Genomic DNA, 18,516 nt, shown 5'->3' with positions numbered 1-18,516 from the left:
AGAGAGAGAGAGAACCTTCAACCAAATGGCACAAATCCTGGCTGTCAGTTTGGGTTCAGGGTGGTTTGTTGACAGAGTGAATTATCGGCAGGGGATCAGATGGTCCTTGAGCAGCATATCGACCGATCTACTGGTCTATCAGATAGGAACTGAACCTTACCAGGGGAACATTAGTGTCAAATAATGACTGAGACAGCAGGTCTGATTCCTTTATTTGGAAGGGGTCTTGTCTATGTCGAAAATGACATTACAGTATGTAATAAAGTACTGAGTGAATTTTGTGAATCTACAGGGCTCAACAGGTTAATGCTTTCCATGCCTCGGTAGACTTGAGAGTTAGGCGTAATAGGAAGAATGACAATAATTAATTAGACATGAATAGAGAGATGGACCGAATGAGTGTCACCAATGCGACACACCTGACTAAAACACGTAGACATGTTTACACCCTATAAATCAGCCCCACTGTCCAGAGAAGTGGGAAACCAAATGCCTCTTCAAACCCAGGACCAATGGAAAACAACGACAACTCAATCACGGGTTGACAACCCTCCATTGGCAGGTTGAATGCCAAGGCTCGTTTAGTGCGTGTTGTTCGTTGCAGTTTTGCTTCCGAGCTTCATATGCTGTGTCTTTTTAGAGCTGATGGGATTTCACAGTATTTAGAGGAGCGTGGGGAATGACGGCCTCCCACTGCAGGAGAGGGAGACAAACATACAGTCATTAATGCAGGTGTGAAGTGTAAACCTCTCCAGGCGGCCACCATCGCACGACCGCCAGTCTTATTGTTGTCTGTCAATCATGTCTAAAGTGAGCGGAGGGCGTAGGAAGTGGGCAGAGGGGGAAGGTGGCATGTCTTGTAATGTGGGCATGTTAGAGTGCGGGTCAATTTAATATGAACTTAGTATTCCTTTTAGGGATTGAATCGAACAAGTTTAAAAAACAGACATTTAGTACCACTTAGAGAAGACAGAGGAACATTTATTCTAAAACAGCATAGCCGACATGTACATCTTTTATCTTATCACGCACCACTTTGCAATCTTTTAGCCAACATTTCAAATCAGTTGTGTCTGCATCCTCTTATTAAGGATGTGCTCTCCTTACCAGGGAATAAATGCATGTAGTGACATTATCATCAGATTAACATTGGTACTGTGTGTGTGGGGGAAAGGCTTCAAAATGACGTTGCCATGGTGATGTTGTCTCTGTGCAGCTTCGACTTGGCAGTGTGTTGAATCATTGAGATGCAGCATGTTGTTGACTTGAATACAATGAGATGAGATACAACAAAGCCACAGAAGCCAGCATGACATCCCAAACAAGGCCATGTAAACCAGAATGGAATCACATTCAAAGTCATGGCAAACAGCACAAAATCAAAGCCATGGAAATACCATTATCATTATTGAAGCCATTATTGAATCACAAACCAATCAACTGCATTATTATATAATTGCAGTGCAATTATTGAAATACTGTGTAACAACATGTTACTATAATGTGTAAAACTGGTGTGTCATTGTAAATGCTGTCACCCATTCAATGCTATGCACTTCTTCTAACCATGTAACATTCCATTTCCATCCATGCCCAGGCTTCATATCACTGGACACTGCTGCTATACAGGCACTCTGCCCAGGGTTCACTACCATGTTCCCTATGCAGGGGTACAGGCACCATGTACATCATGGACCTAAATCACCATAACTGAAAGGTACACCGGTCTCCTTTAGCCTACACCCCAGTGAGCCCTATAGAGTGGGCTACCATGCTGATCCTAAGTCTTCCAAGCAGCAATGTCATGTTCTTATGACTCAACTGTACCAGAGCTATGGCAATCAAGTCTGCTCTAACTCAAAGCAGCAGGAATCCATTCGCCTCCATGCACAGTCAAGGCCTGCACAACTCAGCATAAATGGGATTGTTAATGATGATGTGAGCATCCACACACATGCACACCCTCACTCATTCCCACACACGCATGCACATACGCACACGCACGCACACAAACACATTTTAAGTTTTTAAAAAGTTTGGAGGCTCTTTAATTCCTGATGATTTATCCTGGGCCAAATGACCTAACAGCAGAAAAATGTGTCCTCAGTGACTCCAGATTGAACATTTGTAAATTTGCCAGTATTACACAGAGCCAGTGTCATGCAACTGAAAGCTACTGGACCCCCCAAAAAATAATACAGGCCAGGTCAAGATCTGAAAGGAGAGCTAATGATACATGCATTAGGCTTGGGCGGTGTACCATATACAGCTGAAGTCGGAAGTTTACATACACCTTAGCCAAATACATTGAAACTCAGTTTTTCACAATTCTTGACATTTAATACCCATAAAAAAATCCCTTTCTTAGGCCAGTTAGGAACACCACTTTATTTTAAGAATGTGAAATGTCAGAATAATAGTTAAGAGAAGGATTTATTTATTGGGTCAAACGTTTCGGGTAGCCTTCCACAAGCTTCCCACAATAAGTTGGGTGAATTTTGGCCCATTCCTCCTGACAGAGCACACACTTTTCCAGGTCTGCCCATGGGATTGAGGTCAAGGCTTTGTGATGGCCACTCCAATAACTTGACTTTGTTGTCCTTAAGCCATTTCACCACAACTTTGGAAGCATGCTTGGGTCATTGTCCATTTGGAAGACCCATTTGCGACCAAGCTTTATCTTCCTGACTGATGTCTTGATGTGTTGCTTCAATATATCCACATACTTTTCCTCCCTCATGGTGCCATCTATTTTGTGAAGTGCAGCAAAGCACCCCCACAACATGATGCTGCCAACCCGTGCTTCACGGTTGGGATGGTGTTCTTCGGCTTGCAAGCCTCCCCCTTTCACCTCCAAACATAATGATGGTCATTATGGCCAAACAATTCTATTTTTTTCATCAGACCAGAGGACATTTCTCCAAAAAGTACAATCTTCGTCCCCATGTGCAGTTTTGGCGGTTTTGGAGCAGTGGCTTCTTCCTTGCTGAGCGGCCCTTCAGGTTATGTCGATATAGGACTTGTTTTACTGTGGATATAGATATTTTTGTAACTGTTTCCTCCAGTATCTTCACAAGGTCCTTTGCTGTGGTTCTGGGATTGATTTGCACTTTTCACACCATATCTTTCCCTCGATCCTGACTAGTCTTCCAGTCCCTGCCACTGAAAAACATCCCCACAGCATGATGCCACCACCATTCTTCACCGTAGAGATGGTGAAAGGTTTCCTTCAGACGTGACGCTTGGCATTCAGGCCAAAGAGTTCAATCTTGGTTTCATCAGACCAGATAATCTTGTTTCTCATAGTCTGAGAGTCTTTTGGTCCCCGTTGGCAAACTCCAAGTGGGCTGTCATGTGCCTTTTACTGAGGAGTGGCTTCCGTCTGGCCACTCTACCATAAAGGCCGGATTGTAGGAGTGCCGCAGAGATGGTTGTCCTTCTGGAAGCTTCTCCCATGCCCACAGAGGAACTCTAGAGCTCTGTCAGAGTGACCATCGGGTTCTTGGTCACCTCCCTTCCATTTAAGAATAACGGAGACCACTGTGTTCTTGGGGACCTTCAATGCTGCAGAATTGTCTTGGTACCCTTCCCCAGATCTGTTTCTCTACACAATCCTGTCTCGGTGCTCTACGGACAATTCCTTTGACCTCATGGCTTGGTTCTTTCTCTGACATTGTGGGACCTTATATAGACAGATGTGTGCCTTTCCATGTCATGTCCAATCAATGGAATGTACCGCAGGTGGACTCCAATCAAGATGTAGAAATATCTCAAGGATTATCAATGCACCTGTGCTCAATTTGGAGTCGTATACCAAAGGGTCTGTATACTTATGTAAACAAGGTATTTATTTTTTATATTTTAAATACATTTGCAAAAATGTCTAAAAACCTGTTTTTGCTTTTTTTCAACTTTGGGCTATTGTGTGTAGATTTCTGAGAACTTGTATTTATTTATTTTGTTTTAAAATAAGGCTGCAATGTAACAAATGTGGAAAATGTCAAGGGGTCTGAATACTTTCCTGAGGTACAATATTTTGAAATATTTATAAAGTATATATATATTTTCATATTTTCCTTTATAATTTTCCCCTAACCCTACCACCCCTCCCCTAATTGGAGTAAACTAGTGGACAACAACACTTAGGCTTCTACCTCCACTGTATATAGACTTTTTGTTTTCTTTTGTTCTACTGTATTATTGACTGTATGTTTTGTTTATTCCCTGTTTAACTCTGTGTTGTTGTATGTGTCAAATTGCTACGCTTTATCTTGGCCAGGTCGCAGTTGAAAATTAGAACTTATTCTCAACTAGCCTACGTGGTTAAATAAAGGTGAAATAAAAAAATTAAAAATACATACTATTTACATTTTACTGACACAGTAAATTTTACAATAGTTCTCTTTTGTTTGTTTTTAGTCCAATCCTTCAGCTACCCTCAACCCCTCCTATGTATCTCTCAAGACCATCCAGTTTTGATTTCTATTTGCCATACATTGTCAACTGTGCTGTGAAGTTTCACAGAAGTTCTCAGAGTTTCTAAAGATTGGAAATTAAAGATAAACATTTTTGCTAAGAGTATTATTATATTATTGATCGATTGACTAGGACTTTTCAAATCACCCAGTAGTGCTATTTGCTGTTAGCTCCTGGTAAATGTTGCAATTCTTCAGCCATTCCTGAACCTATGACCAAAAACAAGCTACAGTACCAAAACAAATGATCGAATGATTATGTCTCTCTTCACAGCAAAATCTGCAGAGCTGGGATGGTTGTATCCCCCATATATATATATAACATTCTATTGGTTGCAATAATTTTGTACAATAAGTTAAATGGAAAAATTTGAATAATTTGGTGTATCAGTTCATAAACCATGTGCCATGGAATCAGTACACTAAAAATCTCTTACTAGGCAATTTTTTGGTCCTAAATTAAACTGGTATACTTGGTTATTTACCAAATTTTCTTTAACCAATTTTGGTCTTTAATAGAAAGCCTACAGCCAAGGTCCTTAATTACTCCCCTTCCGCTTGCCTCTTCCATTTTGCGGAAGGGCTGCAATTAGTTGGTTGTCATTTTGAGTAGAGCAGTCATTTCCATATATTTTCGTTAGCTGCATGTGTGACATAACTCTACCCGTCCTATTTATGATATAATTTACAAGGACTGTACTGTTTTTAAACATTTTTTTCCCAAAATATATATTTTTAAAATAAATTAGAATATTTGAGTTTAACCATAATATTAGTTGTCATATTTGTTCTGTTTTTTTCTGGAGGTTTAAACTGAAATTGCAACCAACTATCTATGGCTTCTTTTAAACCCAGTGATGTTTTGGAGATGATTTCAATTTCAAAAAAATGAAAGTGAGAGATTGTAATCTGAATAAGGTGAAAAAAAAGCCACTCTTGAACATCAGTCAGTCTTACTAATCAAATCGAATCAAATCAAATGTTATTTGTCACATGCGCCAAATACAATAGGTGTAGATCTTACAATGAAATGCTTACTTACAAGCCCTAACCAACAATGCAGTTACATTTTATTTGAGGAAGCCCGAGAGGCAGCCGCAAAAATGTATTGGGGGAGGCACTTGGAGCTGTCAGCAAAGCTGAGGGCTAAGTCTGAGAGGGTCAAGGGGTTATTGGACAGATTGGAGGAGAGTGGACGGATGGGAGATGAGGAGACACTCGAGGAGGTGTTAATAGAATTGGAGGAGAGTGAAGAGAGAGCTGTTGATTTGGCGTAGTATGCAAGGCATTCGCCCTGTGGTGCGTGTCCCCAGCCCGGTACCACCAGTGCCGGCACCCCGCACCAGGCTGTCTCTCTGTCTCATCAATACAGGTGCTCCCGCCTGTCCGGCGCTACCAGAGCTTCCTCCCGCCTGTTCAGAGCCGCCAGAGCCCCTCAGTCCAGAGGCACCAGAGCTCCTCTGTCCAGCGCTGCCAGAGCCTTCCTCCTCTCCAGCGCTGCCGGAGTCTCCTGCCTGTCCGGTGCTGCCAGAGCTTCCGCCCCTCAGTCCAGAGGCGCCAGAGCCCCTCAGTCCAGAGGCGCCAGAGCACCTCTGTCCAGCGCTGCCAGAGCCCCTCTGTCCAGCGTTGCCAGAGCCTTCCTCCTCTCCAGCGCTGTCGGAATCTCCCGCCTGTCCAGAGCCGCCAGAGCCCCTCAGTCCAGAGGCGCCAGAGCTCCTCTGTCCAGCGCTGCCAGAGCCTTCCTCCTCTCCAGCGCCGCCTGAGATGCCCGTCTGCCCAGCTCCGCCTGAGCCGCCCGTCTGCCCAGCGTCGCCTGAGCCGCCCGTCTGCCCAGCGCCATCTGAGCCGCCCGTCTGCCCAGCGCCAGCTGAGCCACCCAGCGCCATCTGAGCCACCCGTCTGCCCGTCTGAGTTACCCCTCAGTCCTGAGTTACCCCTCAGTCCTGAGTTACCCCTCAGTCCTGAGCTACCCCTCAGTCCTGAGGTGTCCCTCAGTCCGATGGGCCTGTTGTTTAGGGTTCCCAGGTCAGGGTCGGCGGCAAGGGTCCCCGTTCCTAGGAGACCACAGAGGCGGACTAAGACTATGGTGGAGTGGGGTCCACGTCCAGCTCCAGAGCCGCCACCACGGACAGAAGCCCACCCAGACCCTCCCCTATAGGTTCAGCTTTTGCGGCCGGAGTCCGCACCTTGGGAAGGGGGTACTGTCACGTTCTGACCATAGTATTTGTGTTATTTGTTTGTTTGAATTGGTCAGGACGTGAGTTGGGTGGGCATTCTATGTTTTGTGTTTCTAGGTTGGTTTTCTGTGTTCTGTGTAGTATGGTTCTCAATCAGAGGCAGGTGTCGTTAGTTTTCTCTGATTGAGAATCATACTTAGGTAGCCTGGGTTTCACTGTGTGTTTGTGGGTGATTGTTTCAGTGTCTGTGTTTTACACCACATGGTACTGTTTTCGGTTTCGGTTATTCACGTTACATTTATTGTTTTTGTATGGAGTGTTCAGTTTATGTGTTTAAATAAACAACTATGGACACTTACCACGCCGCATATTGGTCCTCCGATCCTTCTCGCCTTTCCTCTTCAGACGAAGAGGAGGAAAACCATTACAACCGGGGCGGTTTTTTTTACACAAATAGACAGGTATTTTTCTTTCCGTGGTAGCAATACCTTATCTATTTGTTCTAACTTTCAATTAAAATGTATTGTCGTGAGATAATTTACTATATGAGTACAGAGTATGTCCCCTTGACCGTCACACCATTTTATTGGTAAACTACACGGTAATGTAAAAGTTTTATTTTTGAGTGATCCAATACGTTATCTTCATTCGGTTGTAATCCGGAGAGGTAAGAAAAATGATCTAGATCCTCTATGAGGCTGTGGAGGGATCCAAATTGTGAATTAAAAAGAAAACATGACTCATCAGCGTACAATGACACCTTTGTTCATAAGCCCTGAATTTCTAGCCCCATGATATTATTGTTGGCTATAATGCCCATAATAAATAGATATGCTGATAGTGGACAACCCTTGTTTTACTCCTCTTGACTGTTTAATACTTTCTGAGAAGAAGCCATTATTTATGAATCTACCTAGAGTTACTGTACATAACTTTACCTCATTGTTTAAGAGATTCTCCTTAATTGAAATATTCCAGGCATTTATATATGAATTCTAGTCATACTTTATCAAAAGCCTTTTCAAAGTCAGTTATGAATACCAGGCCTGGTTACCAAGATTTTTCATAGTGTTCATATGTTTCCATTACTTGTCTTATATTATCTCCAATGTATCGTCCATGTAAAACACCTGTCTGATTAGGATTAATAATATCCAACAATACCTTTTAAATTCCATGCGCATTGCATTTTGCTAACATCTTTGCATCACAACACTGAAGTGTAAGGGGCCTCCAATTTTTTTAATGGACTGGATATTTACCACTTGGGTCCTGTTTCAGTAATAATGAAATCAGACCTGGTTGAGTATCTGATTATCTAACATTTTTATAGCAGTGGTTAAAACACGCTAATAGCGGTCCTCTCAGTACATATAAAAATGTTTGGTATACCACAACTGGTTTTCCCAGACTTAAATTCTTTAATTGCATCAAGAAGTTCCTCCTCTGTAATTTGGCCTTCACATGAGTCTTTCTGTACAGCAGTTCATTTTACATTATTAATAGAAATACATTCTTACATTTAACTCCAGTTAGTGGAGATTTATAACAAGTTTCATGACTCTGTCATTTGTAACAAGTTTCAGTATATTATTTTAGGTAGTATTTCAATGTTGAAGATGTAAAAATAATTGTATGCATTTTTCTCCATATTTCATCTTAGTTTGCTTTATTTTTACAATATATTACAACTTGATCTTTCTTGAATAAGTTCCTACATTTGTTTTTGTTTTACCTCTAACATATTCTGTGCCTCTATGGTACAGTTTTTATTACTTTGTAAATATGAACTCTTTTGACCTACTGTACATTGCATTTGCTTTAAAGATGAGTATTGAATTGCATGGCTTCTAAAAGGCACATTTAAAAGTGTCCCATACAATAAGGGCATCTGCTGTACCTACACTACCATTCAAAAGTTTGGAGTTACTTAGACATTTCCTTGTTTTTTAAAGAAAAGCACATTTTTATGTCCATTAAAATGACATCAAATTGATCAGAAATACAGTGTAGACATTGTTAATGTTGTAAATGACTATTGTAGCTGGAAACGGATGATTTTTTAATGGAATATTTACATAGGCGTACAGAGGCCCATTATCAGCAACCATCATTCCTGTGTTCCAATGGCACGTTGTGTTAGTTAATCCAAGCTTATCATTTTAAAAGGCTAATTGATCATTAGAAAACCCTTTTGCATTTATGTTAGCACGGCTGAAAACTGTTGTGCTAATTAAGGAAGCCATAAAACTGGCCTTCATTAGATTAGTTGAGTATCTGGAGCATAGGCATTTGTGGGTTCGATTACAGGCTCAAAATGGCCAGAAACAAAGAGCTTTCTTCTGAAAGTCTGTTCTTGTTCTGAGAAATGAAGGCTATTCCATGCGAGAAATTGCCAAGAAACTGAAGATCTCGTACAACGCTGTGTACTACTCCCTTCATAGAATAGCGCAAATTGACCCTAACCAGAATAGAAAGAGGAGTAGGAGGCCCCGGTGCACAACTGAGCAGGAGGACAAGTACATTAGAGTGTCTAGTTTGAGAAACAGACACCTCACAAGTCTTCAACTGGCAGCTTCATTAAATAGTACCCGCAAAACACCAGTCTCAACGTCAACAGTGAAGGGGCGACTCTGGGATGCTTCTAGGTGACTACTTCATGAAGCTAGTTGCGAGAATGCCATGAGTGTGCAAAGCTGTCATCAAGGCAAATGGTGGCTACTATGAAGAATCTAAAATCTAAAATATGGATTTTCTCAAGCATCTCTGTGCAGTCAGACCTTTTGATTATTTTGTGCCACCAGGGTCACAATAATTTGCCCCCTCTATGATTGTCTGTGTGTGACCTCCTCCCCATGGGTTACTGCAGCTAGTGCTGCCAACACTGTCACTGCCTGGGTGGGGGCACCACACCAGAATTCCCACCGGCTAGGTGTAAGGTTGTCAAGGTTCTCATTAGCAGCTTTGAGAAATTATACTCACCCATTTGGGGGCTTTGGCTTTGTTGGACCAACCCTGCCAGGCAGACTCAGACTCTTGAGGGGGCAGTGCTGCTTTAGTCGGTCTCTGATTGTGTTTATATTATTATATAGGTTATTTGCAATAGGCCTATAAAACAGATAAGGACTTCTTCTTAATGTGTGGGTCGCTCAGGTGGGTGTTTAGGGATTAGGTTTGGGGATCCTTCCATCATGATAGGACAATAAATACATTTTATTTTAAAATCGGTTTTTATTATTACAATCCCTACCATGGATAGTATTTTCGTGTTCCATTATTTGACTCCTCTATGGGAACGTTGTATTATTTAGAATAGCCATGGAGTAGTCTTGGTGTCTCAAAACAGTTGGTTATCAATGTACAGTTTTTCAACTACGAGACCTACACATTTCCCTATTCACCCTGAAGAGTTGGTATGGAACTTTGCACCGTTTTCCAATTTCCTTTGGGAACTGAACATTCATGCCAATTTTCATGCCAGTGAGTCTTTTGCCCAGGCTTTTAACCAGTATTTTATCTTTAAAGGGTTCAAATTTGGCAACGATTGGGCGCTTGTATTGCTGTCCTCTCTGCCCGAAACAGTGTACACTTTAGAGTTTGATTTAGTCAACAGTATCACCTGGGATTTGTAGCACTTTAAAAATGAATTCTTTCACCACACTTTCAGGATCATAACCCTCATTTTCTTTAATACCAGTAAGTATGAGATGTTCTTGCATAGATATGGTCTGTATTCCAAGTCAGGCTTCTATCAGAAACATGTTCTCCTTGTTAAGTTCTTTTAATGTCCGTTTCAATACAATTGACTGTACCTTTTGGCTTGTTTCTTTCTCCATTGTCGCAGCTTTTTCATCACTCATCTCAAGGCTCACCTTCAACTCCTTTATATCTTTACTAACTAGTTCAAGTATGCCCAATTTATTATTTATTGACATTTAGCAAGTCCGTTTCTACACTTACCATTCCCGTTGGTGATAAGCATACATCGTCTGTGTCTGTTGAGGAGTCTTGTTATCTTTTGGGGATTGGTTCTCCATGCTTACTCTCCGACATGTTTTTGAGTTGATTGTATTGGTGATATTGCTTGATAAATTTCCCTAACCTTGTCATTTGCTTTGTGTTGTTATCCAGATTTAAAGCCCACAATTGCATGGAGTGAAGTGATAATATTTCGTCAAATGTACAGATATTGAATATTACATGTTTATATCTTGAGGCATTCTGCACTGCTGTCTTCATTCCACCATTGAAGCTTCTATTGTGTTAATAACATCAACTATATGTAGGCTACTGAGCTTGTTTGATGCTTTTAATATTTAGCTAACAGTCTCCATGGAAATGTACTATTACTTGTGCTAATTTTGTTAGCGTTCTGGTAATAGACGCAGAATTGTATTATTTTTGGAGCCCCCTTGTGTACTAAGCCGGTAATACTGTACATTTCGGGATGAGAGAAGGATGGTATGACAATATGAAATCTGGATACCACCCAACCTTAGCGAGCATATTTCCAACAGAAGGTGATTGTATCTTGAATATGTGGGCTGAGAGATTACCCTATACCCGGTTCATACCAGCATTGGCATGGCAAATTCAAGGACTTTCAAGTACTTTTTCAAGCACTTAAGTGTCATTTTCATTTTCAAAACAAGCTTTCACAATCTCACTGCAGAATTAGACGTTCATCTATGTTCTCCAAACGTCCAATTTCAAAGTTGCTCCAAGCGTCCATTTTCAAAGTGTTTTTGTTTCTTCTGCGGCTCTGTATCATTCCACTATTCCAAAGGTTAAATTTCGAAGTTAAGGGTTAAGTTTAGGAGGCACTCACTCTGAATGGTTAAATTAAGGATTAAGGTTGGAGAGAAGGATTAAAACATTGAGTTTAGGCACTCATTCCAAATGGTTAAAGTAGCGGTTAAGGTTTGGAATTTAAAAAAAAGGAATTTAAAAAATAGAAGTGTCCGCAACTGGATTGAACACGCAGCCTACTGATCCAGTGTCATTGGATTACACCCATCCACCACCTCTGTCAACAAAACTTGATAAAAAGCCAAGCCTACTTGATGATAATAGTGTTCACTGTTGCCCCAAGTGGCCAGTTATGAAGGCATTTCCCGACGTTCCTCAGGACATGGACAGAAGTCCAATTTCGACGTCACTCTTGATTGACTTGGCTGAATTTTCAAGTACCTATATTTGATATGTAATTGTTGTAATAGCCTATAGAACAAGCAATTTAAATCAAGGCTCAAGGGCACAACGAATTGCAAAAATCACTGAAGCTGGAGACATATCTCCCTCTCTAACTTGAAGCATCAGCTGTCAGAGCAGCTTACCGATCACTGTACCTGTACACAACCAATCTGTAAATAGCACACCCAACTACCTCATCCCCATATTGTTATTTATCATCTTGCTCTTTTGCACCCCAGTATCTCTACTTGCACATCATCATCTGCACATCTATCCCTCCAGTGTAATTATTTAGCCTCTATGGCCAATTTATCGCCTTACCTCCCTAATCTTCTACATTTGCACACACTGTACATAGATTTTCCTATTGTGTTATTGACTGTACGTTTGTTTATGTGCAACTCTGTGTTGTTGTTTTAGTCGCTTTATCTTGGCCAGGTCGCAGTTGTAAATGAGAACTTGTTCTCAACAGGCCTACCTGGTTAAATAAAGGTGAAATCAAATAAAATAAAATACTAAAACAAGCCAATTCAACTTTAATTCTATTATATTGCAGTTTGTTTTTGTCTGCAGTGTAAACAACAGTTTAAAGTAAAAGTCCAATAAAGAGATGAAAGAAATGGAAGAGAGATGGAGTGAAAGGAAAAGAGGAAAGACAGACAGTGGTGCTGTGAATGTGTAAGGATTTAGATGCCGTCCTCAAACCATCAGCAAGATGGGAAAATGATATGCCATAACTCCGAGGACAAAATGACCCTGCAACACAGTAAATAAGTCTCCTTTGAAAAGCCAGCAACACGTGTATTTGTGTCAGAGGCGGTCAGCATTTTTGGGACACAGACAGGATTGGAGCACTTTTCATACATTATGTAATTGAAGAGATAACTCTGCCTCTATTGTAACCTTCTTATCAACTAACCCAACATATAAGGCGGATTTCTTGTCACTGTGTTCAGGTTAAATGGGTTTAGAGCAGTAGTGGGGCCTCAGCCCTATAGCGGCCTTTGGCTCTGCCTGCTCTGGTTGGCCCGTCCCCTACTCTCATGACAATTGGTTTGTTCTCCTCAGAGATGTGAGTCGACAGCTCGACTGTTCTCCTAAGTTTTGAGTGGTGATTGATTTATCCACAGATTCAGAGTCAGACAGCAGACATAGTAGTGATGAGTGTAATTATCATTGTCTTAGGCCTGCTTGGTTGATTGGCATTGGACATTTGATTTTGGACTGCAATTACAACCACTCATAATCCCTCCTGTCGATATGTTTTAGCATGGCTTGACTGTATTATTTTAGCATGATTTAAAGCCAAACTCAGTAAGTCATAAGCACTACCCAACAAGTTGCTGTTTTTCCATAAAAACATGTTGTTGTGGAAATGGGGCGCACTAAATCATGGTCTGTTGGGCAGATTTGTTACTCCAACAAATGCCTATTGAGCATAGTGAATCAATCAGACAAGCGCCAACAAACACAGAGAAGCAAAACAATCAGACATGTTTGGCATTTGATGGCTGAACTTGTCACGCCCTGATCTGTTTCACCCATCTTTGTGCTTGTCTCCACCCCCTCCAGGTGTTGCCCATCTTCCCCACTTATCCTCTTGGTATTTATACCTGTTTTCTGTCTGTCTGTCTGTGCTAGTTTGTCTTGTTTGTTCAAGCCTACCAGCATTTTGTCTCAGGTCCTGGTTTTCCCCAGTCTCTCGTTTTCTCTGCCTCCTGTTTCTTTTTTTATCCTTGCCTCTCCTGAACCTGTACCCGCCCGCCTGACCACTCTGCCTGAGCCTGCCTGCCGTCCTGTACCTTTGCTCCACCTCAGGATTTACTGACCTCTGCCTGGCCTAACACTGAGCTTGCTTGTCGTCCGGTACCTTGGACTCTACTCTGGATTATCCACCCCTGTCTACCTTGACCTGTCGTTTGCCTGCCCTTGTTGTTACAATAAACATTGTTACTTCACACAGTCTGCACTTGGGTCTTACCTTGATTCCTGATAGAACTGTGTAAGTGCCTTCAGTTTGTTTATCGCACAAGCTCTTGAATAAACATTTGTTTGAACTTCTCAAAAGGAAATCATTTTTTCCCCCCTAGATCTAATTGAAAAGGGGCATTATTGTATGCATAAATAATAACTGAGTGGAAATGTATTATCATGCTACCGTGTGGTTGTGTATCCTGTTCCAATTTATGTAAATACAGTCAATTTACAGTTGAATGAGTAGGCGTGTCCAAACTTTTCACTGCTACTGTATACAGTGGGGCAAAAAAGTATTTAGTCAGCCACCAATTGTGCAAGTTCTCCCACTTAAAAAGATGTGAGAGGCCTGCAATTTTCATCATAGGTACACTTCAACTACGACAGACGAAATTAGAGGAAAAGAATCCTGAAAATCATATTGTAGGATTTTTTATGAATTTATTTACAAATTATGGTGGAAAATAAGAATTTGGTCACCTACAAACAAGCAAGATTTCTGGCTCTCACAGACCTGAAACTTCTTCTTTAAGAGGCTCCTCTGTCTTCCACTCATTACCTGTATTAATGGCACCTGTTTGAACTTGTTATCAGTATAAAAGACACCTGTCCACAACCTCAAACAGTCACACTCCAAACTCCACTATGGCCAAGACCAATGAGCTGTCAAAGGACACCAGAAACAAATTGTAGACCTGCACCAGGCTGGGAAGACTGAATCTGCAATAGGTAAGCAGCTTGGTTTGAAGAAATCAACTGTGGGAGCAATTATTAGGAAATGGAAGACATGCAAGACCACTGATAATCTCCCTCGATCTGGGGCTCTACGCAAGATCTCACCCCGTGGGGTCAAAATGATCACAAGAACGGTGAGCAAAAATCCCAGAACCACACGGGTGGACCGAGTGAATGACCTGCAGAGAGCTGGGACCAAAGTAACAAAGCTACCATCAGTAACACACTACGCCGCCAGGGACTCGTCTTGCAGTGCCAGACGTGTCCCCCTGCTTAAGCAAGTACATGTCCAGGCCCGTCTGAAGTTTGCTAGAGAGCATTTGGATGATCCAGAAGAAGATTGGGAGAATGTCATATGGTCAGATGAAAAATATAACTCTTTGGTAAAAACTCAACTCGTTGTGTTTGGAGGACAAAGAATGCTGAGTTGCATCCAAAGAACACCATTCCTACTGTGAAGCATGGGGGTGGAAACATCATGCTTTGGGGCTGTTTTTCTGCAAAGGGACCAGGACGACTGATCCGTTTAAAGGAAAGAATGAATGGGGCCATGTATTATGAGATTTTGAGTGAAAACCTCCTTCCATCAGCAAGGGCATTGAAGATGAAACGTGGCTGGGTCTTTCAGCATGACAATGATCCCAAACACACCACCCGGGCAACGAAGGAGTTGCTTCGTAAGAAGCATTTCACGGTCCTGGAGTGGCCTAGCCAGTCTCCAGATCTCAATCCCATAGAAAATCTTTGGAGGGAGTTGAAAGTCTGTGTTGCCCAATAATAGCCCCAAAACATCACTGCTCTAGATGAGATCTGCATGGAGGATTGGGCCAAAATACCAGTAACAGTGTGTGAAAACCTTGTGAAGACTTACAGAAAACGTTTGACCTCTGTCATTGCCAGCAAAGGGTATATAACAAAGTATTGAGATAAACTTTTGTTATTGACCAAATACTTATTTTCCACCATAATTTGCAAATAAATTCATAAAAATCCTACAATGTGATTTTCTGGATTTTTTTACCACATTTTGTCTGTCATAGTTGAAGTGTACCTATGATGAGAATTACAGGCCTCTCTCATCTTTTTAAGTGGGAGAACTTGCACAATTGGTGGCTGACTAAATACTTTTTTGCCCCACTGTATATACATTTAGTTCTGTCTCCATAAGTGGTAACTAACACGGAACACAAACCGGCTGCGTGCATGCACCATCATGCTCCGTCGTGCGCCATCGTGCATAAATGTATTTTGTCCCCCCACACCAAACGCCATCACGACACGCAGTTTAAAATATCAAAACAATGGGCCTCCCGGGTGGCGCAGTGGATAAGGGCGCTGTACTGCAGCACCAGCTGTGCCATCAGAGACTCTGGGTTCGTGCCCAGGCTCTGTCGTAACCGGCCGCGACCGGGAGGTCTGTGGGGCGACGCACAATTGGCCTAGTGTCCTCCGGGTTAGGGAGGGTTTGGCCGGTAGGGATGTCCTTGTCTCATCGCGCACCAGCGACTCCTGTGGCGGGCCGGGCGCAGTGCGTGCTAATCAAGGTTGCCAGGTGCATGGTGTTTCCTCTGACACATTGGTGCGGCTGGCTTCCGGGTTGGATGCGCGCTGTGTTAAGAAACAGTGCGGCTTGGTTGGGTTGTGTATCGGAGGACGCGTGACTTTCAACCTTCATCTCTCCCGAGCCCGTACGGGAGTTGTAGCGATGAGACAAGATAGTAGCTAGAAAAAAGGGGTAAAATAATTACACCAAATAAATTAATAAATAAAATATCAAAACAAACTCTGAACCAATTACATTAATTTGGGGACAGGTCGAAAAGCATTAAACCTTTATGGCAATTTAGCTAGCTAGCTTGCACTTGCTAGATAATTTGTTCTATTTAGCTAGCTTGCTGTTGCTAGATCATTTCTCCTGGGATATAAACATTGAGTTGTTAGTTTACCTGAAAAGCACAAGGTCCTCTACTCAGGCAATTAATCCACACATAAAATGGTCAACCGAATCGTTTCTAGTCATTTCTCCTCCTTCTAGGATTTTTCTTCTCTTGACTTTATATTACGAATGGCAACTTGTATAAATTAGGTGCATTACTGCCACCTCGTTCCTCTTTCAGTCACCCACGTGAGTATAACCAATGAGGATATGGCACGTAGGTACCTGCTTCTATAAACCAATGAGGAGATGGGAAAGGCAGGACTTGCAACGTGATCTGCGTCAGAAATAGAACTGACTTCTATTTTAGCCCTTGGCAAAGCAGACACACGTTGGCGCGCACGAGCAGTGTGAGTGCAACAATTGAATAATATAGTTTTCTAAATGTATTTTGCAACGCTCACGCACGCGACGCGATCGGTGTAGTCAGCCTGTAAGACATCTATACTTACAGAGTAGCACTAACAAGGTTGTACAAAATGTCCAAGTTGTGAAAGGCTTTGAAGGCGCTAACTTGCTGAGGTTCCTGTTTGTCACTTAGGCGAGCCAAGCTGCCATGTGTTGGTTCTCCAGGCCTTCACGGCAGGAAGCCTGGGCTGCAGGCAGAGACAACTGCCACTCACCCCCAGGTTACTGGCTCTGAGCTCAGAAAACGAAGCGAGGCTAGCAGTGGAGATTTAAAAGAACTGTCAACATTGTCCATGTTTACTGACATAATTTTGAGGCTTGTATGCTGTGTGAACCACGTATGTAATGGTGAAACAATACCTCTTTTAACAACAGACAGACTTTAATTATAGTAGCTGATTCCTCATCTGAACATCTATTTGGTATCTCTTTAATCTTTAATTATTTAAACAATTATTTGTATATCCTAGTTTATTCTATATCCTAACCACGAAATATTACATTTTTCAATAACGGAGGAGATGCCAAATCCGTTTCAGTTCCATTTTACAGAGCAAAGACAAATTGTCTGCTGTACAAAGCATTCAACAAACATCTTCTTATCGGTGTCTGATTCAAACAAACGTTTACCTTCTTATTTACTTTTGTCTATGCTGTCCTTTCAGGGCACACGAGTGTTCCTGAGTGTTCCAGGCCAAAAAGCACAAAAAATCAAGCACACACCTCTGGATAATGAGAAAGCCCTGGCCTATATGTCCTGAGCTGCCGGCCCTAGCATGATGTCAAGCTAAATCTGGGAGAACAACCTCCCCAGTTTCCTTGGCAACAGAGAAGAAATACAGTGCCTTCAGAAAGTATTCAAACCCCTTGACTGTTTCCACATATTGTTGTGTTACATCCTGAAAAATTGATTACATTTAGATTTTGTGTCACTGGCCTACACACAATACCCCATAATCTCAAAGTGGAAATATGTTTTGGTAAATGTTTACAAATGAATTCAAATGAAGAGCTGAAATGTTGTTATGGCAAGCCTAAAATACAGTACGTCGAGGAGCGAAAATGTGCTTAACAAGTCACAACACACAATTATCTGTAAGGTCTCTCAGTCGAGCAGTGAATTTAAAAACGCAGATTCAACCATAAAGACGAGAGAGGTTTTCCAATGCCTTGCACAATATGGGTAATTTAAAATTTAAAAAAGCAGACATGGAGTATTCCTTTAAGCACGGTGAAGTTATTAATTACACTTTTGGATCAATACAGCCAGTCACAAGAATGATACAGGCGTCCTTCCTAACTAATTTACTGGAGAGGAAGGTAACCGCTCTGGGATTTCACCATGAGGCCAATGGTGACTTTAAAACAGTCACAGAGTTTAATAGATGTGATAGGAGAAAGCTGAAAATGGATTAACAACATTGTAGTTACTCCACAATACTAACTTAAAGGACAGAGTGAAAAGAAGGAAGCCCGTCCAGCATACAAATATTCTAAAACATGCATCCTGTTTGTAATAAAGCACTTAAGTAAAAGCGCAAAAAATATGGCAAAGAAACTAACTTAATGTCATGAATACAAAGCGTTATATTTGGGGCAAATCAAACACAACACATCA

This window comes from Oncorhynchus gorbuscha, linkage group LG17 (assembly GCF_021184085.1).
Source record: "Oncorhynchus gorbuscha isolate QuinsamMale2020 ecotype Even-year linkage group LG17, OgorEven_v1.0, whole genome shotgun sequence".
Lineage (NCBI taxonomy): Eukaryota > Metazoa > Chordata > Actinopteri > Salmoniformes > Salmonidae > Oncorhynchus > Oncorhynchus gorbuscha.
This window is presented reverse-complemented; position numbering follows the sequence as displayed.